The sequence below is a fragment of the Siphateles boraxobius genome, unplaced genomic scaffold (genome assembly GCF_051911475.1).
Source record: "Siphateles boraxobius isolate OS27281-9 unplaced genomic scaffold, OSU_SipBor_1 316, whole genome shotgun sequence".
In the NCBI taxonomy this organism is placed as follows: Eukaryota; Metazoa; Chordata; class Actinopteri; order Cypriniformes; family Leuciscidae; genus Siphateles; species Siphateles boraxobius.
In genome coordinates, this window is record NW_027508938.1 from 1 (window position 1) to 24,632 (window position 24,632).

At 39.4% G+C, this 24,632-nt stretch overlaps 50 non-coding genes across 50 annotated transcripts; all 50 read left to right on the forward strand.

The window, feature by feature from the left end:
- Positions 1-101: 101 nt before the first annotated feature.
- LOC143699690 (5S ribosomal RNA) lies at positions 102-220 on the forward strand. The gene has a single exon (XR_013188608.1). It is a non-coding gene; the product is annotated as a 5S ribosomal RNA (ribosomal RNA).
- A 162-nt stretch (positions 221-382) lies between these two features.
- On the forward strand, positions 383-501 carry LOC143699715 (5S ribosomal RNA). Its single transcript, XR_013188633.1, has one exon. It is a non-coding gene; the product is annotated as a 5S ribosomal RNA (ribosomal RNA).
- Positions 502-874: 373 nt separating this feature from the next.
- On the forward strand, positions 875-993 carry LOC143699755 (5S ribosomal RNA). The gene has a single exon (XR_013188670.1). It is a non-coding gene; the product is annotated as a 5S ribosomal RNA (ribosomal RNA).
- A 370-nt stretch (positions 994-1,363) lies between these two features.
- Positions 1,364-1,482, forward strand: LOC143699767 (5S ribosomal RNA). The gene has a single exon (XR_013188681.1). It is a non-coding gene; the product is annotated as a 5S ribosomal RNA (ribosomal RNA).
- A 371-nt stretch (positions 1,483-1,853) lies between these two features.
- Positions 1,854-1,972, forward strand: LOC143699778 (5S ribosomal RNA). The gene has a single exon (XR_013188692.1). It is a non-coding gene; the product is annotated as a 5S ribosomal RNA (ribosomal RNA).
- Positions 1,973-2,530: 558 nt separating this feature from the next.
- LOC143699716 (5S ribosomal RNA) lies at positions 2,531-2,649 on the forward strand. Its single transcript, XR_013188634.1, has one exon. It is a non-coding gene; the product is annotated as a 5S ribosomal RNA (ribosomal RNA).
- A 370-nt stretch (positions 2,650-3,019) lies between these two features.
- LOC143699790 (5S ribosomal RNA) lies at positions 3,020-3,138 on the forward strand. The gene has a single exon (XR_013188703.1). It is a non-coding gene; the product is annotated as a 5S ribosomal RNA (ribosomal RNA).
- A 370-nt stretch (positions 3,139-3,508) lies between these two features.
- LOC143699696 (5S ribosomal RNA) lies at positions 3,509-3,627 on the forward strand. The gene has a single exon (XR_013188614.1). It is a non-coding gene; the product is annotated as a 5S ribosomal RNA (ribosomal RNA).
- Positions 3,628-3,789: 162 nt separating this feature from the next.
- On the forward strand, positions 3,790-3,908 carry LOC143699717 (5S ribosomal RNA). The gene has a single exon (XR_013188635.1). It is a non-coding gene; the product is annotated as a 5S ribosomal RNA (ribosomal RNA).
- Positions 3,909-4,280: 372 nt separating this feature from the next.
- Positions 4,281-4,399, forward strand: LOC143699707 (5S ribosomal RNA). Its single transcript, XR_013188625.1, has one exon. It is a non-coding gene; the product is annotated as a 5S ribosomal RNA (ribosomal RNA).
- A 371-nt stretch (positions 4,400-4,770) lies between these two features.
- LOC143699718 (5S ribosomal RNA) lies at positions 4,771-4,889 on the forward strand. The gene has a single exon (XR_013188636.1). It is a non-coding gene; the product is annotated as a 5S ribosomal RNA (ribosomal RNA).
- Positions 4,890-5,260: 371 nt separating this feature from the next.
- LOC143699729 (5S ribosomal RNA) lies at positions 5,261-5,379 on the forward strand. Its single transcript, XR_013188647.1, has one exon. It is a non-coding gene; the product is annotated as a 5S ribosomal RNA (ribosomal RNA).
- A 371-nt stretch (positions 5,380-5,750) lies between these two features.
- LOC143699742 (5S ribosomal RNA) lies at positions 5,751-5,869 on the forward strand. The gene has a single exon (XR_013188658.1). It is a non-coding gene; the product is annotated as a 5S ribosomal RNA (ribosomal RNA).
- A 560-nt stretch (positions 5,870-6,429) lies between these two features.
- Positions 6,430-6,548, forward strand: LOC143699719 (5S ribosomal RNA). The gene has a single exon (XR_013188637.1). It is a non-coding gene; the product is annotated as a 5S ribosomal RNA (ribosomal RNA).
- Positions 6,549-6,919: 371 nt separating this feature from the next.
- Positions 6,920-7,038, forward strand: LOC143699750 (5S ribosomal RNA). Its single transcript, XR_013188665.1, has one exon. It is a non-coding gene; the product is annotated as a 5S ribosomal RNA (ribosomal RNA).
- A 371-nt stretch (positions 7,039-7,409) lies between these two features.
- LOC143699751 (5S ribosomal RNA) lies at positions 7,410-7,528 on the forward strand. The gene has a single exon (XR_013188666.1). It is a non-coding gene; the product is annotated as a 5S ribosomal RNA (ribosomal RNA).
- Positions 7,529-7,690: 162 nt separating this feature from the next.
- On the forward strand, positions 7,691-7,809 carry LOC143699720 (5S ribosomal RNA). The gene has a single exon (XR_013188638.1). It is a non-coding gene; the product is annotated as a 5S ribosomal RNA (ribosomal RNA).
- Positions 7,810-8,180: 371 nt separating this feature from the next.
- LOC143699752 (5S ribosomal RNA) lies at positions 8,181-8,299 on the forward strand. Its single transcript, XR_013188667.1, has one exon. It is a non-coding gene; the product is annotated as a 5S ribosomal RNA (ribosomal RNA).
- Positions 8,300-8,670: 371 nt separating this feature from the next.
- LOC143699753 (5S ribosomal RNA) lies at positions 8,671-8,789 on the forward strand. Its single transcript, XR_013188668.1, has one exon. It is a non-coding gene; the product is annotated as a 5S ribosomal RNA (ribosomal RNA).
- A 372-nt stretch (positions 8,790-9,161) lies between these two features.
- On the forward strand, positions 9,162-9,280 carry LOC143699754 (5S ribosomal RNA). Its single transcript, XR_013188669.1, has one exon. It is a non-coding gene; the product is annotated as a 5S ribosomal RNA (ribosomal RNA).
- Positions 9,281-9,839: 559 nt separating this feature from the next.
- On the forward strand, positions 9,840-9,958 carry LOC143699721 (5S ribosomal RNA). Its single transcript, XR_013188639.1, has one exon. It is a non-coding gene; the product is annotated as a 5S ribosomal RNA (ribosomal RNA).
- A 371-nt stretch (positions 9,959-10,329) lies between these two features.
- Positions 10,330-10,448, forward strand: LOC143699756 (5S ribosomal RNA). The gene has a single exon (XR_013188671.1). It is a non-coding gene; the product is annotated as a 5S ribosomal RNA (ribosomal RNA).
- Positions 10,449-10,819: 371 nt separating this feature from the next.
- On the forward strand, positions 10,820-10,938 carry LOC143699757 (5S ribosomal RNA). The gene has a single exon (XR_013188672.1). It is a non-coding gene; the product is annotated as a 5S ribosomal RNA (ribosomal RNA).
- Positions 10,939-11,100: 162 nt separating this feature from the next.
- LOC143699722 (5S ribosomal RNA) lies at positions 11,101-11,219 on the forward strand. The gene has a single exon (XR_013188640.1). It is a non-coding gene; the product is annotated as a 5S ribosomal RNA (ribosomal RNA).
- A 370-nt stretch (positions 11,220-11,589) lies between these two features.
- LOC143699758 (5S ribosomal RNA) lies at positions 11,590-11,708 on the forward strand. The gene has a single exon (XR_013188673.1). It is a non-coding gene; the product is annotated as a 5S ribosomal RNA (ribosomal RNA).
- Positions 11,709-12,079: 371 nt separating this feature from the next.
- Positions 12,080-12,198, forward strand: LOC143699759 (5S ribosomal RNA). Its single transcript, XR_013188674.1, has one exon. It is a non-coding gene; the product is annotated as a 5S ribosomal RNA (ribosomal RNA).
- A 372-nt stretch (positions 12,199-12,570) lies between these two features.
- On the forward strand, positions 12,571-12,689 carry LOC143699760 (5S ribosomal RNA). The gene has a single exon (XR_013188675.1). It is a non-coding gene; the product is annotated as a 5S ribosomal RNA (ribosomal RNA).
- Positions 12,690-13,248: 559 nt separating this feature from the next.
- On the forward strand, positions 13,249-13,367 carry LOC143699723 (5S ribosomal RNA). Its single transcript, XR_013188641.1, has one exon. It is a non-coding gene; the product is annotated as a 5S ribosomal RNA (ribosomal RNA).
- A 371-nt stretch (positions 13,368-13,738) lies between these two features.
- Positions 13,739-13,857, forward strand: LOC143699761 (5S ribosomal RNA). The gene has a single exon (XR_013188676.1). It is a non-coding gene; the product is annotated as a 5S ribosomal RNA (ribosomal RNA).
- Positions 13,858-14,229: 372 nt separating this feature from the next.
- LOC143699762 (5S ribosomal RNA) lies at positions 14,230-14,348 on the forward strand. Its single transcript, XR_013188677.1, has one exon. It is a non-coding gene; the product is annotated as a 5S ribosomal RNA (ribosomal RNA).
- A 559-nt stretch (positions 14,349-14,907) lies between these two features.
- On the forward strand, positions 14,908-15,026 carry LOC143699724 (5S ribosomal RNA). Its single transcript, XR_013188642.1, has one exon. It is a non-coding gene; the product is annotated as a 5S ribosomal RNA (ribosomal RNA).
- A 371-nt stretch (positions 15,027-15,397) lies between these two features.
- On the forward strand, positions 15,398-15,516 carry LOC143699764 (5S ribosomal RNA). The gene has a single exon (XR_013188678.1). It is a non-coding gene; the product is annotated as a 5S ribosomal RNA (ribosomal RNA).
- Positions 15,517-15,886: 370 nt separating this feature from the next.
- LOC143699765 (5S ribosomal RNA) lies at positions 15,887-16,005 on the forward strand. The gene has a single exon (XR_013188679.1). It is a non-coding gene; the product is annotated as a 5S ribosomal RNA (ribosomal RNA).
- Positions 16,006-16,167: 162 nt separating this feature from the next.
- Positions 16,168-16,286, forward strand: LOC143699725 (5S ribosomal RNA). Its single transcript, XR_013188643.1, has one exon. It is a non-coding gene; the product is annotated as a 5S ribosomal RNA (ribosomal RNA).
- A 371-nt stretch (positions 16,287-16,657) lies between these two features.
- On the forward strand, positions 16,658-16,776 carry LOC143699766 (5S ribosomal RNA). The gene has a single exon (XR_013188680.1). It is a non-coding gene; the product is annotated as a 5S ribosomal RNA (ribosomal RNA).
- A 371-nt stretch (positions 16,777-17,147) lies between these two features.
- On the forward strand, positions 17,148-17,266 carry LOC143699768 (5S ribosomal RNA). The gene has a single exon (XR_013188682.1). It is a non-coding gene; the product is annotated as a 5S ribosomal RNA (ribosomal RNA).
- A 371-nt stretch (positions 17,267-17,637) lies between these two features.
- On the forward strand, positions 17,638-17,756 carry LOC143699769 (5S ribosomal RNA). Its single transcript, XR_013188683.1, has one exon. It is a non-coding gene; the product is annotated as a 5S ribosomal RNA (ribosomal RNA).
- A 560-nt stretch (positions 17,757-18,316) lies between these two features.
- Positions 18,317-18,435, forward strand: LOC143699726 (5S ribosomal RNA). Its single transcript, XR_013188644.1, has one exon. It is a non-coding gene; the product is annotated as a 5S ribosomal RNA (ribosomal RNA).
- A 371-nt stretch (positions 18,436-18,806) lies between these two features.
- Positions 18,807-18,925, forward strand: LOC143699770 (5S ribosomal RNA). The gene has a single exon (XR_013188684.1). It is a non-coding gene; the product is annotated as a 5S ribosomal RNA (ribosomal RNA).
- A 371-nt stretch (positions 18,926-19,296) lies between these two features.
- On the forward strand, positions 19,297-19,415 carry LOC143699771 (5S ribosomal RNA). Its single transcript, XR_013188685.1, has one exon. It is a non-coding gene; the product is annotated as a 5S ribosomal RNA (ribosomal RNA).
- A 162-nt stretch (positions 19,416-19,577) lies between these two features.
- LOC143699727 (5S ribosomal RNA) lies at positions 19,578-19,696 on the forward strand. Its single transcript, XR_013188645.1, has one exon. It is a non-coding gene; the product is annotated as a 5S ribosomal RNA (ribosomal RNA).
- A 372-nt stretch (positions 19,697-20,068) lies between these two features.
- On the forward strand, positions 20,069-20,187 carry LOC143699772 (5S ribosomal RNA). The gene has a single exon (XR_013188686.1). It is a non-coding gene; the product is annotated as a 5S ribosomal RNA (ribosomal RNA).
- Positions 20,188-20,557: 370 nt separating this feature from the next.
- On the forward strand, positions 20,558-20,676 carry LOC143699728 (5S ribosomal RNA). The gene has a single exon (XR_013188646.1). It is a non-coding gene; the product is annotated as a 5S ribosomal RNA (ribosomal RNA).
- A 370-nt stretch (positions 20,677-21,046) lies between these two features.
- LOC143699773 (5S ribosomal RNA) lies at positions 21,047-21,165 on the forward strand. The gene has a single exon (XR_013188687.1). It is a non-coding gene; the product is annotated as a 5S ribosomal RNA (ribosomal RNA).
- Positions 21,166-21,725: 560 nt separating this feature from the next.
- LOC143699731 (5S ribosomal RNA) lies at positions 21,726-21,844 on the forward strand. Its single transcript, XR_013188648.1, has one exon. It is a non-coding gene; the product is annotated as a 5S ribosomal RNA (ribosomal RNA).
- A 371-nt stretch (positions 21,845-22,215) lies between these two features.
- Positions 22,216-22,334, forward strand: LOC143699774 (5S ribosomal RNA). The gene has a single exon (XR_013188688.1). It is a non-coding gene; the product is annotated as a 5S ribosomal RNA (ribosomal RNA).
- Positions 22,335-22,704: 370 nt separating this feature from the next.
- On the forward strand, positions 22,705-22,823 carry LOC143699732 (5S ribosomal RNA). Its single transcript, XR_013188649.1, has one exon. It is a non-coding gene; the product is annotated as a 5S ribosomal RNA (ribosomal RNA).
- A 371-nt stretch (positions 22,824-23,194) lies between these two features.
- LOC143699775 (5S ribosomal RNA) lies at positions 23,195-23,313 on the forward strand. Its single transcript, XR_013188689.1, has one exon. It is a non-coding gene; the product is annotated as a 5S ribosomal RNA (ribosomal RNA).
- Positions 23,314-23,873: 560 nt separating this feature from the next.
- LOC143699733 (5S ribosomal RNA) lies at positions 23,874-23,992 on the forward strand. The gene has a single exon (XR_013188650.1). It is a non-coding gene; the product is annotated as a 5S ribosomal RNA (ribosomal RNA).
- Positions 23,993-24,362: 370 nt separating this feature from the next.
- Positions 24,363-24,481, forward strand: LOC143699776 (5S ribosomal RNA). The gene has a single exon (XR_013188690.1). It is a non-coding gene; the product is annotated as a 5S ribosomal RNA (ribosomal RNA).
- The last annotated feature ends 151 nt before the right edge of the window (positions 24,482-24,632 follow it).

Sequence of the window (24,632 nt, forward strand, 5' to 3'; positions counted from 1 at the left end):
TCAGAAAGCATGAAAGAGCTTGAGTTTTTTCAAAAGTTGTTCTTAGTTTTCTTCACTAATGGTCTAACCTTTTAAATAGCCCAATTTTGGCAGCAGTTTTAGCTTACGGCCATACCACCTTGGGCACGCCCGATCTCGTCTGATCTCGGAAGCTAAGCAGGGTCGGGCCTGGTTAGTACTTGGATGGGAGACCGCCTGGGAATACCAGGTGCTGTAAGCTTTTAAAAAAAAAAAAAAGAGTGCCTGAGCTTCAAAAAGCCTTAAAAAGTCTCTGAGATTCTTCAGAAAGCATGAAAGAGTTTGAGTTTTTTCAAAAGTTGTTCTTAGTTTTCTTCACTAATGGTCTAACCTTTTAAATAGCCCAATTTTGGCAGCAGTATTCGCTTACGGCCATACCACCTTGGGCACGCCCGATCTCGTCTGATCTCGGAAGCTAAGCAGGGTCGGGACTGGTTAGTACTTGGATGGGAGACCGCCTGGGAATACCAGGTGCTGTAAGCTTTTAAAAAAAAAAAAAAAAAAAAAAGAGTGCCTGAGCTTCAAAAAAGCCTTAAAAAGTCTCTGAGATTCTTCAGAAAGCATGAAAGAGTTTGAGTTTTTTCAAAAGTTCTTCTTAGTCTTCTTCACTAATGGTCTAAGCTTTTAAATAAGGCCTGGTTAGTACTTGGATGGGAGGCCGCATGGGAATACTAGGTGTTGTAAAAATTTTTAAGAAAAAAAAAAAAGAGTCCCTGAGCTTCTTCAAAAAGCCTTAAAAAGTCTCTGAGATTCTTCAGAAAGCATGAAAGAGCTTGAGTTTTTTCAAAAGTTGTTCTTAGTTTTCTTCACTAATGGTCCTAACCTTTTAAATAGCCCAATTTTGGCAGCAGTTTTAGCTTACGGCCATACCACCTTGGGCACGCCCGATCTCGTCTGATCTCGGAAGCTAAGCAGGGTCGGGCCTGGTTAGTACTTGGATGGGAGACCGCCTGGGAATACCAGGTGCTGTAAGCTTTAAAAAAAAAAAAAAAAAAAAAAGAGTGCCTGAGCTTCAAAAAGCCTTAAAAAGTCTCTGAGATTCTTCAGAAAGCATGAAAGAGTTTGAGTTTTTTCAAAAGTTCTTCTTAGTCTTCTTCACTAATGGTCTAAGCTTTTAAATAAGGCCTGGTTAGTACTTGGATGGGAGGCCGCATGGGAATACTAGGTGTTGTAAGCTTTTTTAAGAAAAAAAAAAAAGAGTCCCTGAGCTTCTTCAAAAAGCCTTAAAAAGTCTCTGAGATTCTTCAGAAAGCATGAAAGAGCTTGAGTTTTTTCAAAAGTTGTTCTTAGTTTTCTTCACTAATGGTCTAACCTTTTAAATAGCCCAATTTTGGCAGCAGTTTTAGCTTACGGCCATACCACCTTGGGCACGCCCGATCTCGTCTGATCTCGGAAGCTAAGCAGGGTCGGGCCTGGTTAGTACTTGGATGGGAGACCGCCTGGGAATACCAGGTGCTGTAAGCTTTTAAAAAAAAAAAAAAAAAAAAAAAGAGTGCCTGAGCTTCAAAAAGCCTTAAAAAGTCTCTGAGATTCTTCAGAAAGCATGAAAGAGTTTGAGTTTTTTCAAAAGTTCTTCTTAGTCTTCTTCACTAATGGTCTAAGCTTTTAAATAAGGCCTGGTTAGTACTTGGATGGGAGGCCGCATGGGAATACTAGGTGTTGTAAGCTTTTTTAAGAAAAAAAAAAAAGAGTCCCTGAGCTTCTTCAAAAAGCCTTAAAAAGTCTCTGAGATTCTTCAGAAAGCATGAAAGAGCTTGAGTTTTTCAAAAGTTGTTCTTAGTTTTCTTCACAAATGGTCTAACCTTTTAAATAGCCCAATTTTGGCAGCAGTTTTAGCTTACGGCCATACCACCTTGGGCACGCCCGATCTCGTCTGATCTCGGAAGCTAAGCAGGGTCGGGCCTGGTTAGTACTTGGATGGGAGACCGCCTGGGAATACCAGGTGCTGTAAGCTTTTTAAAAAAAAAAAAAGAGTGCCTGAGCTTCAAAAAGCCTTAAAAAGTCTCTGAGATTCTTCAGAAAGCATGAAAGAGTTTGAGTTTTTTCAAAAGTTCTTCTTAGTCTTCTTCACTAATGGTCTAAGCTTTTAAATAAGGCCTGGTTAGTACTTGGATGGGAGGCCGCATGGGAATACTGGGTGTTGTAAGCTTTTTTAAGAAAAAAAAAAAGAGTGCCTGAGCTTCAAAAAGCCTTAAAAAGTCTCTGAGATTCTTCAGAAAGCATGAAAGAGTTTGAGTTTTTTCAAAAGTTCTTCTTAGTCTTCTTCACTAATGGTCTAAGCTTTTAAATAAGGCCTGGTTAGTACTTGGATGGGAGGCCGCATGGGAATACTAGGTGTTGTAAGCTTTTTTAAGAAAAAAAAAAAGAGTCCCTGAGCTTCTTCAAAAAGCCTTAAAAAGTCTCTGAGATTCTTCAGAAAGCATGAAAGAGCTTGAGTTTTTCAAAAGTTGTTCTTAGTTTTCTTCACTAATGGTCTAACCTTTTAAATAGCCCAATTTTGGCAGCAGTTTTAGCTTACGGCCATACCACCTTGGGCACGCCCGATCTCGTCTGATCTCGGAAGCTAAGCAGGGTCGGGACTGGTTAGTACTTGGATGGGAGACCGCCTGGGAATACCAGGTGCTGTAAGCTTTTAAAAAAAAAAAAAAAAAAAAAAGAGTGCCTGAGCTTCAAAAAGCCTTAAAAAGTCTCTGAGATTCTTCAGAAAGCATGAAAGAGTTTGAGTTTTTTCAAAAGTTCTTCTTAGTCTTCTTCACTAATGGTCTAAGCTTTTAAATAAGGCCTGGTTAGTACTTGGATGGGAGGCCGCATGGGAATACTAGGTGTTGTAAAAATTTTTAAGAAAAAAAAAAAAGAGTCCCTGAGCTTCTTCAAAAAGCCTTAAAAAGTCTCTGAGATTCTTCAGAAAGCATGAAAGAGCTTGAGTTTTTCAAAAGTTGTTCTTAGTTTTCTTCACTAATGGTCTAACCTTTTAAATAGCCCAATTTTGGCAGCAGTTTTAGCTTACGGCCATACCACCTTGGGCACGCCCGATCTCGTCTGATCTCGGAAGCTAAGCAGGGTCGGGCCTGGTTAGTACTTGGATGGGAGACCGCCTGGGAATACCAGGTGCTGTAAGCTTTTAAAAAAAAAAAAAAAAAAAAAGAGTGCCTGAGCTTCAAAAAGCCTTAAAAAGTCTCTGAGATTCTTCAGAAAGCATGAAAGAGTTTGAGTTTTTTCAAAAGTTCTTCTTAGTCTTCTTCACTAATGGTCTAAGCTTTTAAATAAGGCCTGGTTAGTACTTGGATGGGAGGCCGCATGGGAATACTAGGTGTTGTAAGCTTTTTTAAGAAAAAAAAAAAAGAGTCCCTGAGCTTCTTCAAAAACCCTTAAAAAGTCTCTGAGATTCTTCAGAAAGCATGAAAGAGCTTGAGTTTTTTCAAAAGTTGTTCTTAGTTTTCTTCACTAATGGTCTAACCTTTTAAATAGCCCAATTTTGGCAGCAGTTTTAGCTTACGGCCATACCACCTTGGGCACGCCCGATCTCGTCTGATCTCGGAAGCTAAGCAGGGTCGGGCCTGGTTAGTACTTGGATGGGAGACCGCCTGGGAATACCAGGTGCTGTAAGCTTTTAAAAAAAAAAAAAAGAGTGCCTGAGCTTCAAAAAGCCTTAAAAAGTCTCTGAGATTCTTCAGAAAGCATGAAAGAGTTTGAGTTTTTTCAAAAGTTGTTCTTAGTTTTCTTCACTAATGGTCTAACCTTTTAAATAGCCCAATTTTGGCAGCAGTATTCGCTTACGGCCATACCACCTTGGGCACGCCCGATCTCGTCTGATCTCGGAAGCTAAGCAGGGTCGGGACTGGTTAGTACTTGGATGGGAGACCGCCTGGGAATACCAGGTGCTGTAAGCTTTTAAAAAAAAAAAAAAAAAAAAAAAGAGTGCCTGAGCTTCAAAAAGCCTTAAAAAGTCTCTGAGATTCTTCAGAAAGCATGAAAGAGTTTGAGTTTTTTCAAAAGTTCTTCTTAGTCTTCTTCACTAATGGTCTAAGCTTTTAAATAAGGCCTGGTTAGTACTTGGATGGGAGGCCGCATGGGAATACTAGGTGTTGTAAAAATTTTTAAGAAAAAAAAAAAAGAGTCCCTGAGCTTCTTCAAAAAGCCTTAAAAAGTCTCTGAGATTCTTCAGAAAGCATGAAAGAGCTTGAGTTTTTTCAAAAGTTGTTCTTAGTTTTCTTCACTAATGGTCTAACCTTTTAAATAGCCCAATTTTGGCAGCAGTTTTAGCTTACGGCCATACCACCTTGGGCACGCCCGATCTCGTCTGATCTCGGAAGCTAAGCAGGGTCGGGCCTGGTTAGTACTTGGATGGGAGACCGCCTGGGAATACCAGGTGCTGTAAGCTTTTAAAAAAAAAAAAAAAAAAAAAAGAGTGCCTGAGCTTCAAAAAGCCTTAAAAAGTCTCTGAGATTCTTCAGAAAGCATGAAAGAGTTTGAGTTTTTTCAAAAGTTCTTCTTAGTCTTCTTCACTAATGGTCTAAGCTTTTAAATAAGGCCTGGTTAGTACTTGGATGGGAGGCCGCATGGGAATACTAGGTGTTGTAAGCTTTTTTAAGAAAAAAAAAAAAGAGTCCCTGAGCTTCTTCAAAAAGCCTTAAAAAGTCTCTGAGATTCTTCAGAAAGCATGAAAGAGCTTGAGTTTTTTCAAAAGTTGTTCTTAGTTTTCTTCACTAATGGTCTAACCTTTTAAATAGCCCAATTTTGGCAGCAGTTTTAGCTTACGGCCATACCACCTTGGGCACGCCCGATCTCGTCTGATCTCGGAAGCTAAGCAGGGTCGGGCCTGGTTAGTACTTGGATGGGAGACCGCCTGGGAATACCAGGTGCTGTAAGCTTTTAAAAAAAAAAAAAAAAAAAAAAGAGTGCCTGAGCTTCAAAAAGCCTTAAAAAGTCTCTGAGATTCTTCAGAAAGCATGAAAGAGTTTGAGTTTTTTCAAAAGTTCTTCTTAGTCTTCTTCACTAATGGTCTAAGCTTTTAAATAAGGCCTGGTTAGTACTTGGATGGGAGGCCGCATGGGAATACTAGGTGTTGTAAGCTTTTTTAAGAAAAAAAAAAAAGAGTCCCTGAGCTTCTTCAAAAAGCCTTAAAAAGTCTCTGAGATTCTTCAGAAAGCATGAAAGAGCTTGAGTTTTTTCAAAAGTTGTTCTTAGTTTTCTTCACTAATGGTCTAACCTTTTAAATAGCCCAATTTTGGCAGCAGTTTTAGCTTACGGCCATACCACCTTGGGCACGCCCGATCTCGTCTGATCTCGGAAGCTAAGCAGGGTCGGGCCTGGTTAGTACTTGGATGGGAGACCGCCTGGGAATACCAGGTGCTGTAAGCTTTTAAAAAAAAAAAAAAAAAAAAAAAGAGTGCCTGAGCTTCAAAAAGCCTTAAAAAGTCTCTGAGATTCTTCAGAAAGCATGAAAGAGTTTGAGTTTTTTCAAAAGTTCTTCTTAGTCTTCTTCACTAATGGTCTAAGCTTTTAAATAAGGCCTGGTTAGTACTTGGATGGGAGGCCGCATGGGAATACTAGGTGTTGTAAGCTTTTTTAAGAAAAAAAAAAAGAGTCCCTGAGCTTCTTCAAAAAGCCTTAAAAAGTCTCTGAGATTCTTCAGAAAGCATGAAAGAGCTTGAGTTTTTTCAAAAGTTGTTCTTAGTTTTCTTCACAAATGGTCTAACCTTTTAAATAGCCCAATTTTGGCAGCAGTTTTAGCTTACGGCCATACCACCTTGGGCACGCCCGATCTCGTCTGATCTCGGAAGCTAAGCAGGGTCGGGCCTGGTTAGTACTTGGATGGGAGACCGCCTGGGAATACCAGGTGCTGTAAGCTTTTTAAAAAAAAAAAAAGAGTGCCTGAGCTTCAAAAAGCCTTAAAAAGTCTCTGAGATTCTTCAGAAAGCATGAAAGAGTTTGAGTTTTTTCAAAAGTTCTTCTTAGTCTTCTTCACTAATGGTCTAAGCTTTTAAATAAGGCCTGGTTAGTACTTGGATGGGAGGCCGCATGGGAATACTGGGTGTTGTAAGCTTTTTTAAGAAAAAAAAAAAGAGTGCCTGAGCTTCAAAAAGCCTTAAAAAGTCTCTGAGATTCTTCAGAAAGCATGAAAGAGTTTGAGTTTTTTCAAAAGTTCTTCTTAGTCTTCTTCACTAATGGTCTAAGCTTTTAAATAAGGCCTGGTTAGTACTTGGATGGGAGGCCGCATGGGAATACTAGGTGTTGTAAGCTTTTTTAAGAAAAAAAAAAAAGAGTCCCTGAGCTTCTTCAAAAAGCCTTAAAAAGTCTCTGAGATTCTTCAGAAAGCATGAAAGAGCTTGAGTTTTTTCAAAAGTTGTTCTTAGTTTTCTTCACTAATGGTCTAACCTTTTAAATAGCCCAATTTTGGCAGCAGTTTTAGCTTACGGCCATACCACCTTGGGCACGCCCGATCTCGTCTGATCTCGGAAGCTAAGCAGGGTCGGGACTGGTTAGTACTTGGATGGGAGACCGCCTGGGAATACCAGGTGCTGTAAGCTTTTAAAAAAAAAAAAAAAAAAAAAAGAGTGCCTGAGCTTCAAAAAGCCTTAAAAAGTCTCTGAGATTCTTCAGAAAGCATGAAAGAGTTTGAGTTTTTTCAAAAGTTCTTCTTAGTCTTCTTCACTAATGGTCTAAGCTTTTAAATAAGGCCTGGTTAGTACTTGGATGGGAGGCCGCATGGGAATACTAGGTGTTGTAAAAATTTTTAAGAAAAAAAAAAAAGAGTCCCTGAGCTTCTTCAAAAAGCCTTAAAAAGTCTCTGAGATTCTTCAGAAAGCATGAAAGAGCTTGAGTTTTTTCAAAAGTTGTTCTTAGTTTTCTTCACTAATGGTCTAACCTTTTAAATAGCCCAATTTTGGCAGCAGTTTTAGCTTACGGCCATACCACCTTGGGCACGCCCGATCTCGTCTGATCTCGGAAGCTAAGCAGGGTCGGGCCTGGTTAGTACTTGGATGGGAGACCGCCTGGGAATACCAGGTGCTGTAAGCTTTTAAAAAAAAAAAAAAAAAAAAAAGAGTGCCTGAGCTTCAAAAAGCCTTAAAAAGTCTCTGAGATTCTTCAGAAAGCATGAAAGAGTTTGAGTTTTTTCAAAAGTTCTTCTTAGTCTTCTTCACTAATGGTCTAAGCTTTTAAATAAGGCCTGGTTAGTACTTGGATGGGAGGCCGCATGGGAATACTAGGTGTTGTAAGCTTTTTTAAGAAAAAAAAAAAAGAGTCCCTGAGCTTCTTCAAAAACCCTTAAAAAGTCTCTGAGATTCTTCAGAAAGCATGAAAGAGCTTGAGTTTTTTCAAAAGTTGTTCTTAGTTTTCTTCACTAATGGTCTAACCTTTTAAATAGCCCAATTTTGGCAGCAGTTTTAGCTTACGGCCATACCACCTTGGGCACGCCCGATCTCGTCTGATCTCGGAAGCTAAGCAGGGTCGGGCCTGGTTAGTACTTGGATGGGAGACCGCCTGGGAATACCAGGTGCTGTAAGCTTTTAAAAAAAAAAAAAAGAGTGCCTGAGCTTCAAAAAGCCTTAAAAAGTCTCTGAGATTCTTCAGAAAGCATGAAAGAGTTTGAGTTTTTTCAAAAGTTGTTCTTAGTTTTCTTCACTAATGGTCTAACCTTTTAAATAGCCCAATTTTGGCAGCAGTATTCGCTTACGGCCATACCACCTTGGGCACGCCCGATCTCGTCTGATCTCGGAAGCTAAGCAGGGTCGGGACTGGTTAGTACTTGGATGGGAGACCGCCTGGGAATACCAGGTGCTGTAAGCTTTTAAAAAAAAAAAAAAAAAAAAAAGAGTGCCTGAGCTTCAAAAAGCCTTAAAAAGTCTCTGAGATTCTTCAGAAAGCATGAAAGAGTTTGAGTTTTTTCAAAAGTTCTTCTTAGTCTTCTTCACTAATGGTCTAAGCTTTTAAATAAGGCCTGGTTAGTACTTGGATGGGAGGCCGCATGGGAATACTAGGTGTTGTAAAAATTTTTAAGAAAAAAAAAAAAGAGTCCCTGAGCTTCTTCAAAAAGCCTTAAAAAGTCTCTGAGATTCTTCAGAAAGCATGAAAGAGCTTGAGTTTTTTCAAAAGTTGTTCTTAGTTTTCTTCACTAATGGTCTAACCTTTTAAATAGCCCAATTTTGGCAGCAGTTTTAGCTTACGGCCATACCACCTTGGGCACGCCCGATCTCGTCTGATCTCGGAAGCTAAGCAGGGTCGGGCCTGGTTAGTACTTGGATGGGAGACCGCCTGGGAATACCAGGTGCTGTAAGCTTTTAAAAAAAAAAAAAAAAAAAAAAGAGTGCCTGAGCTTCAAAAAGCCTTAAAAAGTCTCTGAGATTCTTCAGAAAGCATGAAAGAGTTTGAGTTTTTTCAAAAGTTCTTCTTAGTCTTCTTCACTAATGGTCTAAGCTTTTAAATAAGGCCTGGTTAGTACTTGGATGGGAGGCCGCATGGGAATACTAGGTGTTGTAAGCTTTTTTAAGAAAAAAAAAAAAGAGTCCCTGAGCTTCTTCAAAAAGCCTTAAAAAGTCTCTGAGATTCTTCAGAAAGCATGAAAGAGCTTGAGTTTTTTCAAAAGTTGTTCTTAGTTTTCTTCACTAATGGTCTAACCTTTTAAATAGCCCAATTTTGGCAGCAGTTTTAGCTTACGGCCATACCACCTTGGGCACGCCCGATCTCGTCTGATCTCGGAAGCTAAGCAGGGTCGGGCCTGGTTAGTACTTGGATGGGAGACCGCCTGGGAATACCAGGTGCTGTAAGCTTTTAAAAAAAAAAAAAAAAAAAAAAAGAGTGCCTGAGCTTCAAAAAGCCTTAAAAAGTCTCTGAGATTCTTCAGAAAGCATGAAAGAGTTTGAGTTTTTTCAAAAGTTCTTCTTAGTCTTCTTCACTAATGGTCTAAGCTTTTAAATAAGGCCTGGTTAGTACTTGGATGGGAGGCCGCATGGGAATACTAGGTGTTGTAAGCTTTTTTAAGAAAAAAAAAAAAGAGTCCCTGAGCTTCTTCAAAAAGCCTTAAAAAGTCTCTGAGATTCTTCAGAAAGCATGAAAGAGCTTGAGTTTTTTCAAAAGTTGTTCTTAGTTTTCTTCACAAATGGTCTAACCTTTTAAATAGCCCAATTTTGGCAGCAGTTTTAGCTTACGGCCATACCACCTTGGGCACGCCCGATCTCGTCTGATCTCGGAAGCTAAGCAGGGTCGGGCCTGGTTAGTACTTGGATGGGAGACCGCCTGGGAATACCAGGTGCTGTAAGCTTTTTAAAAAAAAAAAAGAGTGCCTGAGCTTCAAAAAGCCTTAAAAAGTCTCTGAGATTCTTCAGAAAGCATGAAAGAGTTTGAGTTTTTTCAAAAGTTCTTCTTAGTCTTCTTCACTAATGGTCTAAGCTTTTAAATAAGGCCTGGTTAGTACTTGGATGGGAGGCCGCATGGGAATACTGGGTGTTGTAAGCTTTTTTAAGAAAAAAAAAAAGAGTGCCTGAGCTTCAAAAAGCCTTAAAAAGTCTCTGAGATTCTTCAGAAAGCATGAAAGAGTTTGAGTTTTTTCAAAAGTTCTTCTTAGTCTTCTTCACTAATGGTCTAAGCTTTTAAATAAGGCCTGGTTAGTACTTGGATGGGAGGCCGCATGGGAATACTAGGTGTTGTAAGCTTTTTTAAGAAAAAAAAAAAAGAGTCCCTGAGCTTCTTCAAAAAGCCTTAAAAAGTCTCTGAGATTCTTCAGAAAGCATGAAAGAGCTTGAGTTTTTTCAAAAGTTGTTCTTAGTTTTCTTCACTAATGGTCTAACCTTTTAAATAGCCCAATTTTGGCAGCAGTTTTAGCTTACGGCCATACCACCTTGGGCACGCCCGATCTCGTCTGATCTCGGAAGCTAAGCAGGGTCGGGACTGGTTAGTACTTGGATGGGAGACCGCCTGGGAATACCAGGTGCTGTAAGCTTTTAAAAAAAAAAAAAAAAAAAAAAGAGTGCCTGAGCTTCAAAAAGCCTTAAAAAGTCTCTGAGATTCTTCAGAAAGCATGAAAGAGTTTGAGTTTTTTCAAAAGTTCTTCTTAGTCTTCTTCACTAATGGTCTAAGCTTTTAAATAAGGCCTGGTTAGTACTTGGATGGGAGGCCGCATGGGAATACTAGGTGTTGTAAAAATTTTTAAGAAAAAAAAAAAAGAGTCCCTGAGCTTCTTCAAAAAGCCTTAAAAAGTCTCTGAGATTCTTCAGAAAGCATGAAAGAGCTTGAGTTTTTTCAAAAGTTGTTCTTAGTTTTCTTCACTAATGGTCTAACCTTTTAAATAGCCCAATTTTGGCAGCAGTTTTAGCTTACGGCCATACCACCTTGGGCACGCCCGATCTCGTCTGATCTCGGAAGCTAAGCAGGGTCGGGCCTGGTTAGTACTTGGATGGGAGACCGCCTGGGAATACCAGGTGCTGTAAGCTTTTAAAAAAAAAAAAAAAAAAAAAAGAGTGCCTGAGCTTCAAAAAGCCTTAAAAAGTCTCTGAGATTCTTCAGAAAGCATGAAAGAGTTTGAGTTTTTTCAAAAGTTCTTCTTAGTCTTCTTCACTAATGGTCTAAGCTTTTAAATAAGGCCTGGTTAGTACTTGGATGGGAGGCCGCATGGGAATACTAGGTGTTGTAAGCTTTTTTAAGAAAAAAAAAAAAGAGTCCCTGAGCTTCTTCAAAAACCCTTAAAAAGTCTCTGAGATTCTTCAGAAAGCATGAAAGAGCTTGAGTTTTTTCAAAAGTTGTTCTTAGTTTTCTTCACTAATGGTCTAACCTTTTAAATAGCCCAATTTTGGCAGCAGTTTTAGCTTACGGCCATACCACCTTGGGCACGCCCGATCTCGTCTGATCTCGGAAGCTAAGCAGGGTCGGGCCTGGTTAGTACTTGGATGGGAGACCGCCTGGGAATACCAGGTGCTGTAAGCTTTTAAAAAAAAAAAAAAGAGTGCCTGAGCTTCAAAAAGCCTTAAAAAGTCTCTGAGATTCTTCAGAAAGCATGAAAGAGTTTGAGTTTTTTCAAAAGTTGTTCTTAGTTTTCTTCACTAATGGTCTAACCTTTTAAATAGCCCAATTTTGGCAGCAGTATTCGCTTACGGCCATACCACCTTGGGCACGCCCGATCTCGTCTGATCTCGGAAGCTAAGCAGGGTCGGGACTGGTTAGTACTTGGATGGGAGACCGCCTGGGAATACCAGGTGCTGTAAGCTTTTAAAAAAAAAAAAAAAAAAAAAGAGTGCCTGAGCTTCAAAAAGCCTTAAAAAGTCTCTGAGATTCTTCAGAAAGCATGAAAGAGTTTGAGTTTTTTCAAAAGTTCTTCTTAGTCTTCTTCACTAATGGTCTAAGCTTTTAAATAAGGCCTGGTTAGTACTTGGATGGGAGGCCGCATGGGAATACTAGGTGTTGTAAAAATTTTTAAGAAAAAAAAAAAAGAGTCCCTGAGCTTCTTCAAAAAGCCTTAAAAAGTCTCTGAGATTCTTCAGAAAGCATGAAAGAGCTTGAGTTTTTTCAAAAGTTGTTCTTAGTTTTCTTCACTAATGGTCTAACCTTTTAAATAGCCCAATTTTGGCAGCAGTTTTAGCTTACGGCCATACCACCTTGGGCACGCCCGATCTCGTCTGATCTCGGAAGCTAAGCAGGGTCGGGCCTGGTTAGTACTTGGATGGGAGACCGCCTGGGAATACCAGGTGCTGTAAGCTTTTAAAAAAAAAAAAAAAAAAAAAAGAGTGCCTGAGCTTCAAAAAGCCTTAAAAAGTCTCTGAGATTCTTCAGAAAGCATGAAAGAGTTTGAGTTTTTTCAAAAGTTCTTCTTAGTCTTCTTCACTAATGGTCTAAGCTTTTAAATAAGGCCTGGTTAGTACTTGGATGGGAGGCCGCATGGGAATACTAGGTGTTGTAAGCTTTTTTAAGAAAAAAAAAAAAGAGTCCCTGAGCTTCTTCAAAAAGCCTTAAAAAGTCTCTGAGATTCTTCAGAAAGCATGAAAGAGCTTGAGTTTTTTCAAAAGTTGTTCTTAGTTTTCTTCACTAATGGTCTAACCTTTTAAATAGCCCAATTTTGGCAGCAGTTTTAGCTTACGGCCATACCACCTTGGGCACGCCCGATCTCGTCTGATCTCGGAAGCTAAGCAGGGTCGGGCCTGGTTAGTACTTGGATGGGAGACCGCCTGGGAATACCAGGTGCTGTAAGCTTTTAAAAAAAAAAAAAAAAAAAAAAAGAGTGCCTGAGCTTCAAAAAGCCTTAAAAAGTCTCTGAGATTCTTCAGAAAGCATGAAAGAGTTTGAGTTTTTTCAAAAGTTCTTCTTAGTCTTCTTCACTAATGGTCTAAGCTTTTAAATAAGGCCTGGTTAGTACTTGGATGGGAGGCCGCATGGGAATACTAGGTGTTGTAAGCTTTTTTAAGAAAAAAAAAAAAGAGTCCCTGAGCTTCTTCAAAAAGCCTTAAAAAGTCTCTGAGATTCTTCAGAAAGCATGAAAGAGCTTGAGTTTTTTCAAAAGTTGTTCTTAGTTTTCTTCACAAATGGTCTAACCTTTTAAATAGCCCAATTTTGGCAGCAGTTTTAGCTTACGGCCATACCACCTTGGGCACGCCCGATCTCGTCTGATCTCGGAAGCTAAGCAGGGTCGGGCCTGGTTAGTACTTGGATGGGAGACCGCCTGGGAATACCAGGTGCTGTAAGCTTTTTAAAAAAAAAAAAAGAGTGCCTGAGCTTCAAAAAGCCTTAAAAAGTCTCTGAGATTCTTCAGAAAGCATGAAAGAGTTTGAGTTTTTTCAAAAGTTCTTCTTAGTCTTCTTCACTAATGGTCTAAGCTTTTAAATAAGGCCTGGTTAGTACTTGGATGGGAGGCCGCATGGGAATACTGGGTGTTGTAAGCTTTTTTAAGAAAAAAAAAAAGAGTGCCTGAGCTTCAAAAAGCCTTAAAAAGTCTCTGAGATTCTTCAGAAAGCATGAAAGAGTTTGAGTTTTTTCAAAAGTTCTTCTTAGTCTTCTTCACTAATGGTCTAAGCTTTTAAATAAGGCCTGGTTAGTACTTGGATGGGAGGCCGCATGGGAATACTAGGTGTTGTAAGCTTTTTTAAGAAAAAAAAAAAGAGTCCCTGAGCTTCTTCAAAAAGCCTTAAAAAGTCTCTGAGATTCTTCAGAAAGCATGAAAGAGCTTGAGTTTTTTCAAAAGTTGTTCTTAGTTTTCTTCACTAATGGTCTAACCTTTTAAATAGCCCAATTTTGGCAGCAGTTTTAGCTTACGGCCATACCACCTTGGGCACGCCCGATCTCGTCTGATCTCGGAAGCTAAGCAGGGTCGGGACTGGTTAGTACTTGGATGGGAGACCGCCTGGGAATACCAGGTGCTGTAAGCTTTTAAAAAAAAAAAAAAAAAAAAAAGAGTGCCTGAGCTTCAAAAAGCCTTAAAAAGTCTCTGAGATTCTTCAGAAAGCATGAAAGAGTTTGAGTTTTTTCAAAAGTTCTTCTTAGTCTTCTTCACTAATGGTCTAAGCTTTTAAATAAGGCCTGGTTAGTACTTGGATGGGAGGCCGCATGGGAATACTAGGTGTTGTAAAAATTTTTAAGAAAAAAAAAAAAGAGTCCCTGAGCTTCTTCAAAAAGCCTTAAAAAGTCTCTGAGATTCTTCAGAAAGCATGAAAGAGCTTGAGTTTTTTCAAAAGTTGTTCTTAGTTTTCTTCACTAATGGTCTAACCTTTTAAATAGCCCAATTTTGGCAGCAGTTTTAGCTTACGGCCATACCACCTTGGGCACGCCCGATCTCGTCTGATCTCGGAAGCTAAGCAGGGTCGGGCCTGGTTAGTACTTGGATGGGAGACCGCCTGGGAATACCAGGTGCTGTAAGCTTTTAAAAAAAAAAAAAAAAAAAAAAAGAGTGCCTGAGCTTCAAAAAGCCTTAAAAAGTCTCTGAGATTCTTCAGAAAGCATGAAAGAGTTTGAGTTTTTTCAAAAGTTCTTCTTAGTCTTCTTCACTAATGGTCTAAGCTTTTAAATAAGGCCTGGTTAGTACTTGGATGGGAGGCCGCATGGGAATACTAGGTGTTGTAAGCTTTTTTAAGAAAAAAAAAAAAGAGTCCCTGAGCTTCTTCAAAAAGCCTTAAAAAGTCTCTGAGATTCTTCAGAAAGCATGAAAGAGCTTGAGTTTTTTCAAAAGTTGTTCTTAGTTTTCTTCACAAATGGTCTAACCTTTTAAATAGCCCAATTTTGGCAGCAGTTTTAGCTTACGGCCATACCACCTTGGGCACGCCCGATCTCGTCTGATCTCGGAAGCTAAGCAGGGTCGGGCCTGGTTAGTACTTGGATGGGAGACCGCCTGGGAATACCAGGTGCTGTAAGCTTTTTAAAAAAAAAAAAAGAGTGCCTGAGCTTCAAAAAGCCTTAAAAAGTCTCTGAGATTCTTCAGAAAGCATGAAAGAGTTTGAGTTTTTTCAAAAGTTCTTCTTAGTCTTCTTCACTAATGGTCTAAGCTTTTAAATAAGGCCTGGTTAGTACTTGGATGGGAGGCCGCATGGGAATACTGGGTGTTGTAAGCTTTTTTAAGAAAAAAAAAAAGAGTGCCTGAGCTTCAAAAAGCCTTAAAAAGTCTCTGAGATTCTTCAGAAAGCATGAAAGAGTTTGAGTTTTTTCAAAAGTTCTTCTTAGTCTTCTTCACTAATGGTCTAAGCTTTTAAATAAGGCCTGGTTAGTACTTGGATGGGAGGCCGCATGGGAATACTAGGTGTTGTAAGCTTTTTTAAGAAAAAAAAAAAGAGTCCCTGAGCTTCTTCAAAAAGCCTTAAAAAGTCTCTGAGATTCTTCAGAAAGCATGAAAGAGCTTGAGTTTTTTCAAAAGTTGTTCTTAGTTTTCTTCACTAATGGTCTAACCTTTTAAATAGCCCAATTTTGGCAGCAGTTTTAGCTTACGGCCATACCACCTTGGGCACGCCCGATCTCGTCTGATCTCGGAAGCTAAGCAGGGTCGGGACTGGTTAGTACTTGGATGGGAGACCGCCTGGGAATACCAGGTGCTGTAAGCTTTTAAAAAAAAAAAAAAAAAAAAAAGAGTGCCTGAGCTTCAAAAAGCCTTAAAAAGTCTCTGAGATTCTTCAGAAAGCATGAAAGAGTTTGAGTTTTTTCAAAAGTTCTTCTTAGTCTTCTTCACTAATGGTCTAAGCTTTTAAATAAGGCCTGGTTAGTACTTGGATGGGAGGCCGCATGGGAATACTAGGTGTTGTAAAAATTTTTAAGAAAAAAAAAAAAGAGTCCCTGAGCTTCTTCAAAAAGCCTTAAAAAGTCTCTGAGATTCTTCAGAAAGCATGAAAGAGCTTGAGTTTTTTCAAAAGTTGTTCTTAGTTTTCTTCACTAATGGTCTAACCTTTTAAATAGCCCAATTTTGGCAGCAGTTTTAGCTTACGGCCATACCACCTTGGGCACGCCCGATCTCGTCTGATCTCGGAAGCTAAGCAGGGTCGGGCCTGGTTAGTACTTGGATGGGAGACCGCCTGGGAATACCAGGTGCTGTAAGCTTTTAAAAAAAAAAAAAAAAAAAAAGAGTGCCTGAGCTTCAAAAAGCCTTAAAAAGTCTCTGAGATTCTTCAGAAAGCATGAAAGAGTTTGAGTTTTTTCAAAAGTTCTTCTTAGTCTTCTTCACTAATGGTCTAAGCTTTTAAATAAGGCCTGGTTAGTACTTGGATGGGAGGCCGCATGGGAATACTAGGTGTTGTAAGCTTTTTTAAGAAAAAAAAAAAAGAGTCCCTGAGCTTCTTCAAAAACCCTTAAAAAGTCTCTGAGATTCTTCAGAAAGCATGAAAGAGCTTGAGTTTTTTCAAAAGTTGTTCTTAGTTTTCTTCACTAATGGTCTAACCTTTTAAATAGCCCAATTTTGGCAGCAGTTTTAGCTTACGGCCATACCACCTTGGGCACGCCCGATCTCGTCTGATCTCGGAAGCTAAGCAGGGTCGGGCCTGGTTAGTACTTGGATGGGAGACCGCCTGGGAATACCAGGTGCTGTAAGCTTTTAAAAAAAAAAAAAAGAGTGCCTGAGCTTCAAAAAGCCTTAAAAAGTCTCTGAGATTCTTCAGAAAGCATGAAAGAGTTTGAGTTTTTTCAAAAGTTGTTCTTAGTTTTCTTCACTAATGGTCTAACCTTTTAAATAGCCCAATTTTGGCAGCAGTATTCGCTTACGGCCATACCACCTTGGGCACGCCCGATCTCGTCTGATCTCGGAAGCTAAGCAGGGTCGGGACTGGTTAGTACTTGGATGGGAGACCGCCTGGGAATACCAGGTGCTGTAAGCTTTTAAAAAAAAAAAAAAAAAAAAAAAGAGTGCCTGAGCTTCAAAAAGCCTTAAAAAGTCTCTGAGATTCTTCAGAAAGCATGAAAGAGTTTGAGTTTTTTCAAAAGTTCTTCTTAGTCTTCTTCACTAATGGTCTAAGCTTTTAAATAAGGCCTGGTTAGTACTTGGATGGGAGGCCGCATGGGAATACTAGGTGTTGTAAAAATTTTTAAGAAAAAAAAAAAGAGTCCCTGAGCTTCTTCAAAAAGCCTTAAAAAGTCTCTGAGATTCTTCAGAAAGCATGAAAGAGCTTGAGTTTTTTCAAAAGTTGTTCTTAGTTTTCTTCACTAATGGTCTAACCTTTTAAATAGCCCAATTTTGGCAGCAGTTTTAGCTTACGGCCATACCACCTTGGGCACGCCCGATCTCGTCTGATCTCGGAAGCTAAGCAGGGTCGGGCCTGGTTAGTACTTGGATGGGAGACCGCCTGGGAATACCAGGTGCTGTAAGCTTTTAAAAAAAAAAAAAAAAAAAAAAGAGTGCCTGAGCTTCAAAAAGCCTTAAAAAGTCTCTGAGATTCTTCAGAAAGCATGAAAGAGTTTGAGTTTTTTCAAAAGTTCTTCTTAGTCTTCTTCACTAATGGTCTAAGCTTTTAAATAAGGCCTGGTTAGTACTTGGATGGGAGGCCGCATGGGAATACTAGGTGTTGTAAGCTTTTTTAAGAAAAAAAAAAAAGAGTCCCTGAGCTTCTTCAAAAAGCCTTAAAAAGTCTCTGAGATTCTTCAGAAAGCATGAAAGAGCTTGAGTTTTTTCAAAAGTTGTTCTTAGTTTTCTTCACTAATGGTCTAACCTTTTAAATAGCCCAATTTTGGCAGCAGTTTTAGCTTACGGCCATACCACCTTGGGCACGCCCGATCTCGTCTGATCTCGGAAGCTAAGCAGGGTCGGGCCTGGTTAGTACTTGGATGGGAGACCGCCTGGGAATACCAGGTGCTGTAAGCTTTTAAAAAAAAAAAAAAAAAAAAAAAGAGTGCCTGAGCTTCAAAAAGCCTTAAAAAGTCTCTGAGATTCTTCAGAAAGCATGAAAGAGTTTGAGTTTTTTCAAAAGTTCTTCTTAGTCTTCTTCACTAATGGTCTAAGCTTTTAAATAAGGCCTGGTTAGTACTTGGATGGGAGGCCGCATGGGAATACTAGGTGTTGTAAGCTTTTTTAAGAAAAAAAAAAAGAGTCCCTGAGCTTCTTCAAAAAGCCTTAAAAAGTCTCTGAGATTCTTCAGAAAGCATGAAAGAGCTTGAGTTTTTTCAAAAGTTGTTCTTAGTTTTCTTCACAAATGGTCTAACCTTTTAAATAGCCCAATTTTGGCAGCAGTTTTAGCTTACGGCCATACCACCTTGGGCACGCCCGATCTCGTCTGATCTCGGAAGCTAAGCAGGGTCGGGCCTGGTTAGTACTTGGATGGGAGACCGCCTGGGAATACCAGGTGCTGTAAGCTTTTTAAAAAAAAAAAAAGAGTGCCTGAGCTTCAAAAAGCCTTAAAAAGTCTCTGAGATTCTTCAGAAAGCATGAAAGAGTTTGAGTTTTTTCAAAAGTTCTTCTTAGTCTTCTTCACTAATGGTCTAAGCTTTTAAATAAGGCCTGGTTAGTACTTGGATGGGAGGCCGCATGGGAATACTGGGTGTTGTAAGCTTTTTTAAGAAAAAAAAAAAGAGTGCCTGAGCTTCAAAAAGCCTTAAAAAGTCTCTGAGATTCTTCAGAAAGCATGAAAGAGTTTGAGTTTTTTCAAAAGTTCTTCTTAGTCTTCTTCACTAATGGTCTAAGCTTTTAAATAAGGCCTGGTTAGTACTTGGATGGGAGGCCGCATGGGAATACTAGGTGTTGTAAGCTTTTTTAAGAAAAAAAAAAAAGAGTCCCTGAGCTTCTTCAAAAAGCCTTAAAAAGTCTCTGAGATTCTTCAGAAAGCATGAAAGAGCTTGAGTTTTTTCAAAAGTTGTTCTTAGTTTTCTTCACTAATGGTCTAACCTTTTAAATAGCCCAATTTTGGCAGCAGTTTTAGCTTACGGCCATACCACCTTGGGCACGCCCGATCTCGTCTGATCTCGGAAGCTAAGCAGGGTCGGGACTGGTTAGTACTTGGATGGGAGACCGCCTGGGAATACCAGGTGCTGTAAGCTTTTAAAAAAAAAAAAAAAAAAAAAAGAGTGCCTGAGCTTCAAAAAGCCTTAAAAAGTCTCTGAGATTCTTCAGAAAGCATGAAAGAGTTTGAGTTTTTTCAAAAGTTCTTCTTAGTCTTCTTCACTAATGGTCTAAGCTTTTAAATAAGGCCTGGTTAGTACTTGGATGGGAGGCCGCATGGGAATACTAGGTGTTGTAAAAATTTTTAAGAAAAAAAAAAAAGAGTCCCTGAGCTTCTTCAAAAAGCCTTAAAAAGTCTCTGAGATTCTTCAGAAAGCATGAAAGAGCTTGAGTTTTTTCAAAAGTTGTTCTTAGTTTTCTTCACTAATGGTCTAACCTTTTAAATAGCCCAATTTTGGCAGCAGTTTTAGCTTACGGCCATACCACCTTGGGCACGCCCGATCTCGTCTGATCTCGGAAGCTAAGCAGGGTCGGGCCTGGTTAGTACTTGGATGGGAGACCGCCTGGGAATACCAGGTGCTGTAAGCTTTTAAAAAAAAAAAAAAAAAAAAAAGAGTGCCTGAGCTTCAAAAAGCCTTAAAAAGTCTCTGAGATTCTTCAGAAAGCATGAAAGAGTTTGAGTTTTTTCAAAAGTTCTTCTTAGTCTTCTTCACTAATGGTCTAAGCTTTTAAATAAGGCCTGGTTAGTACTTGGATGGGAGGCCGCATGGGAATACTAGGTGTTGTAAGCTTTTTTAAGAAAAAAAAAAAAGAGTCCCTGAGCTTCTTCAAAAACCCTTAAAAAGTCTCTGAGATTCTTCAGAAAGCATGAAAGAGCTTGAGTTTTTTCAAAAGTTGTTCTTAGTTTTCTTCACTAATGGTCTAACCTTTTAAATAGCCCAATTTTGGCAGCAGTTTTAGCTTACGGCCATACCACCTTGGGCACGCCCGATCTCGTCTGATCTCGGAAGCTAAGCAGGGTCGGGCCTGGTTAGTACTTGGATGGGAGACCGCCTGGGAATACCAGGTGCTGTAAGCTTTTAAAAAAAAAAAAAAGAGTGCCTGAGCTTCAAAAAGCCTTAAAAAGTCTCTGAGATTCTTCAGAAAGCATGAAAGAGTTTGAGTTTTTTCAAAAGTTGTTCTTAGTTTTCTTCACTAATGGTCTAACCTTTTAAATAGCCCAATTTTGGCAGCAGTATTCGCTTACGGCCATACCACCTTGGGCACGCCCGATCTCGTCTGATCTCGGAAGCTAAGCAGGGTCGGGACTGGTTAGTACTTGGATGGGAGACCGCCTGGGAATACCAGGTGCTGTAAGCTTTTAAAAAAAAAAAAAAAAAAAAAAAGAGTGCCTGAGCTTCAAAAAGCCTTAAAAAGTCTCTGAGATTCTTCAGAAAGCATGAAAGAGTTTGAGTTTTTTCAAAAGTTCTTCTTAGTCTTCTTCACTAATGGTCTAAGCTTTTAAATAAGGCCTGGTTAGTACTTGGATGGGAGGCCGCATGGGAATACTAGGTGTTGTAAAAATTTTTAAGAAAAAAAAAAAAGAGTCCCTGAGCTTCTTCAAAAAGCCTTAAAAAGTCTCTGAGATTCTTCAGAAAGCATGAAAGAGCTTGAGTTTTTTCAAAAGTTGTTCTTAGTTTTCTTCACTAATGGTCTAACCTTTTAAATAGCCCAATTTTGGCAGCAGTTTTAGCTTACGGCCATACCACCTTGGGCACGCCCGATCTCGTCTGATCTCGGAAGCTAAGCAGGGTCGGGCCTGGTTAGTACTTGGATGGGAGACCGCCTGGGAATACCAGGTGCTGTAAGCTTTTAAAAAAAAAAAAAAAAAAAAAGAGTGCCTGAGCTTCAAAAAGCCTTAAAAAGTCTCTGAGATTCTTCAGAAAGCATGAAAGAGTTTGAGTTTTTTCAAAAGTTCTTCTTAGTCTTCTTCACTAATGGTCTAAGCTTTTAAATAAGGCCTGGTTAGTACTTGGATGGGAGGCCGCATGGGAATACTAGGTGTTGTAAGCTTTTTTAAGAAAAAAAAAAAAGAGTCCCTGAGCTTCTTCAAAAAGCCTTAAAAAGTCTCTGAGATTCTTCAGAAAGCATGAAAGAGCTTGAGTTTTTTCAAAAGTTGTTCTTAGTTTTCTTCACTAATGGTCTAACCTTTTAAATAGCCCAATTTTGGCAGCAGTTTTAGCTTACGGCCATACCACCTTGGGCACGCCCGATCTCGTCTGATCTCGGAAGCTAAGCAGGGTCGGGACTGGTTAGTACTTGGATGGGAGACCGCCTGGGAATACCAGGTGCTGTAAGCTTTTAAAAAAAAAAAAAAAAAAAAAGAGTGCCTGAGCTTCAAAAAGCCTTAAAAAGTCTCTGAGATTCTTCAGAAAGCATGAAAGAGTTTGAGTTTTTTCAAAAGTTCTTCTTAGTCTTCTTCACTAATGGTCTAAGCTTTTAAATAAGGCCTGGTTAGTACTTGGATGGGAGGCCGCATGGGAATACTAGGTGTTGTAAAAATTTTTAAGAAAAAAAAAAAAGAGTCCCTGAGCTTCTTCAAAAAGCCTTAAAAAGTCTCTGAGATTCTTCAGAAAGCATGAAAGAGCTTGAGTTTTTTCAAAAGTTGTTCTTAGTTTTCTTCACTAATGGTCTAACCTTTTAAATAGCCCAATTTTGGCAGCAGTTTTAGCTTACGGCCATACCACCTTGGGCACGCCCGATCTCGTCTGATCTCGGAAGCTAAGCAGGGTCGGGCCTGGTTAGTACTTGGATGGGAGACCGCCTGGGAATACCAGGTGCTGTAAGCTTTTTAAAAAAAAAAAAAGAGTGCCTGAGCTTCAAAAAGCCTTAAAAAGTCTCTGAGATTCTTCAGAAAGCATGAAAGAGTTTGAGTTTTTTCAAAAGTTCTTCTTAGTCTTCTTCACTAATGGTCTAAGCTTTTAAATAAGGCCTGGTTAGTACTTGGATGGGAGGCCGCATGGGAATACTGGGTGTTGTAAGCTTTTTTAAGAAAAAAAAAAAGAGTGCCTGAGCTTCAAAAAGCCTTAAAAAGTCTCTGAGATTCTTCAGAAAGCATGAAAGAGTTTGAGTTTTTTCAAAAGTTCTTCTTAGTCTTCTTCACTAATGGTCTAAGCTTTTAAATAAGGCCTGGTTAGTACTTGGATGGGAGGCCGCATGGGAATACTAGGTGTTGTAAGCTTTTTTAAGAAAAAAAAAAAAGAGTCCCTGAGCTTCTTCAAAAAGCCTTAAAAAGTCTCTGAGATTCTTCAGAAAGCATGAAAGAACTTGAGTTTTTTCAAAAGTTGTTCTTAGTTTTCTTCACTAATGGTCTAACCTTTTAAATAGCCCAATTTTGGCAGCAGTTTTAGCTTACGGCCATACCACCTTGGGCACGCCCGATCTCGTCTGATCTCGGAAGCTAAGCAGGGTCGGGACTGGTTAGTACTTGGATGGGAGACCGCCTGGGAATACCAGGTGCTGTAAGCTTTTAAAAAAAAAAAAAAAAAAAAAAGAGTGCCTGAGCTTCAAAAAGCCTTAAAAAGTCTCTGAGATTCTTCAGAAAGCATGAAAGAGTTTGAGTTTTTTCAAAAGTTCTTCTTAGTCTTCTTCACTAATGGTCTAAGCTTTTAAATAAGGCCTGGTTAGTACTTGGATGGGAGGCCGCATGGGAATACTAGGTGTTGTAAAAATTTTTAAGAAAAAAAAAAAAGAGTCCCTGAGCTTCTTCAAAAAGCCTTAAAAAGTCTCTGAGATTCTTCAGAAAGCATGAAAGAGCTTGAGTTTTTTCAAAAGTTGTTCTTAGTTTTCTTCACTAATGGTCTAACCTTTTAAATAGCCCAATTTTGGCAGCAGTTTTAGCTTACGGCCATACCACCTTGGGCACGCCCGATCTCGTCTGATCTCGGAAGCTAAGCAGGGTCGGGCCTGGTTAGTACTTGGATGGGAGACCGCCTGGGAATACCAGGTGCTGTAAGCTTTTAAAAAAAAAAAAAAAAAAAAAGAGTGCCTGAGCTTCAAAAAGCCTTAAAAAGTCTCTGAGATTCTTCAGAAAGCATGAAAGAGTTTGAGTTTTTTCAAAAGTTCTTCTTAGTCTTCTTCACTAATGGTCTAAGCTTTTAAATAAGGCCTGGTTAGTACTTGGATGGGAGGCCGCATGGGAATACTAGGTGTTGTAAGCTTTTTTAAGAAAAAAAAAAAAGAGTCCCTGAGCTTCTTCAAAAAGCCTTAAAAAGTCTCTGAGATTCTTCAGAAAGCATGAAAGAGCTTGAGTTTTTTCAAAAGTTGTTCTTAGTTTTCTTCACTAATGGTCTAACCTTTTAAATAGCCCAATTTTGGCAGCAGTTTTAGCTTACGGCCATACCACCTTGGGCACGCCCGATCTCGTCTGATCTCGGAAGCTAAGCAGGGTCGGGACTGGTTAGTACTTGGATGGGAGACCGCCTGGGAATACCAGGTGCTGTAAGCTTTTAAAAAAAAAAAAAAAAAAAAAAGAGTGCCTGAGCTTCAAAAAGCCTTAAAAAGTCTCTGAGATTCTTCAGAAAGCATGAAAGAGTTTGAGTTTTTTCAAAAGTTCTTCTTAGTCTTCTTCACTAATGGTCTAAGCTTTTAAATAAGGCCTGGTTAGTACTTGGATGGGAGGCCGCATGGGAATACTAGGTGTTGTAAAAATTTTTAAGAAAAAAAAAAAAGAGTCCCTGAGCTTCTTCAAAAAGCCTTAAAAAGTCTCTGAGATTCTTCAGAAAGCATGAAAGAGCTTGAGTTTTTTCAAAAGTTGTTCTTAGTTTTCTTCACTAATGGTCTAACCTTTTAAATAGCCCAATTTTGGCAGCAGTTTTAGCTTACGGCCATACCACCTTGGGCACGCCCGATCTCGTCTGATCTCGGAAGCTAAGCAGGGTCGGGCCTGGTTAGTACTTGGATGGGAGACCGCCTGGGAATACCAGGTGCTGTAAGCTTTTTAAAAAAAAAAAAAGAGTGCCTGAGCTTCAAAAAGCCTTAAAAAGTCTCTGAGATTCTTCAGAAAGCATGAAAGAGTTTGAGTTTTTTCAAAAGTTCTTCTTAGTCTTCTTCACTAATGGTCTAAGCTTTTAAATAAGGCCTGGTTAGTACTTGGATGGGAGGCCGCATGGGAATACTGGGTGTTGTAAGCTTTTTTAAGAAAAAAAAAAAGAGTGCCTGAGCTTCAAAAAGCCTTAAAAAGTCTCTGAGATTCTTCAGAAAGCATGAAAGAGTTTGAGTTTTTTCAAAAGTTCTTCTTAGTCTTCTTCACTAATGGTCTAAGCTTTTAAATAAGGCCTGGTTAGTACTTGGATGGGAGGCCGCATGGGAATACTAGGTGTTGTAAGCTTTTTTAAGAAAAAAAAAAAAGAGTCCCTGAGCTTCTTCAAAAAGCCTTAAAAAGTCTCTGAGATTCTTCAGAAAGCATGAAAGAGCTTGAGTTTTTTCAAAAGTTGTTCTTAGTTTTCTTCACTAATGGTCTAACCTTTTAAATAGCCCAATTTTGGCAGCAGTTTTAGCTTACGGCCATACCACCTTGGGCACGCCCGATCTCGTCTGATCTCGGAAGCTAAGCAGGGTCGGGACTGGTTAGTACTTGGATGGGAGACCGCCTGGGAATACCAGGTGCTGTAAGCTTTTAAAAAAAAAAAAAAAAAAAAAGAGTGCCTGAGCTTCAAAAAGCCTTAAAAAGTCTCTGAGATTCTTCAGAAAGCATGAAAGAGTTTGAGTTTTTTCAAAAGTTCTTCTTAGTCTTCTTCACTAATGGTCTAAGCTTTTAAATAAGGCCTGGTTAGTACTTGGATGGGAGGCCGCATGGGAATACTAGGTGTTGTAAAAATTTTTAAGAAAAAAAAAAAAGAGTCCCTGAGCTTCTTCAAAAAGCCTTAAAAAGTCTCTGAGATTCTTCAGAAAGCATGAAAGAGCTTGAGTTTTTTCAAAAGTTGTTCTTAGTTTTCTTCACTAATGGTCTAACCTTTTAAATAGCCCAATTTTGGCAGCAGTTTTAGCTTACGGCCATACCACCTTGGGCACGCCCGATCTCGTCTGATCTCGGAAGCTAAGCAGGGTCGGGCCTGGTTAGTACTTGGATGGGAGACCGCCTGGGAATACCAGGTGCTGTAAGCTTTTAAAAAAAAAAAAAAAAAAAAAAGAGTGCCTGAGCTTCAAAAAGCCTTAAAAAGTCTCTGAGATTCTTCAGAAAGCATGAAAGAGTTTGAGTTTTTTCAAAAGTTCTTCTTAGTCTTCTTCACTAATGGTCTAAGCTTTTAAATAAGGC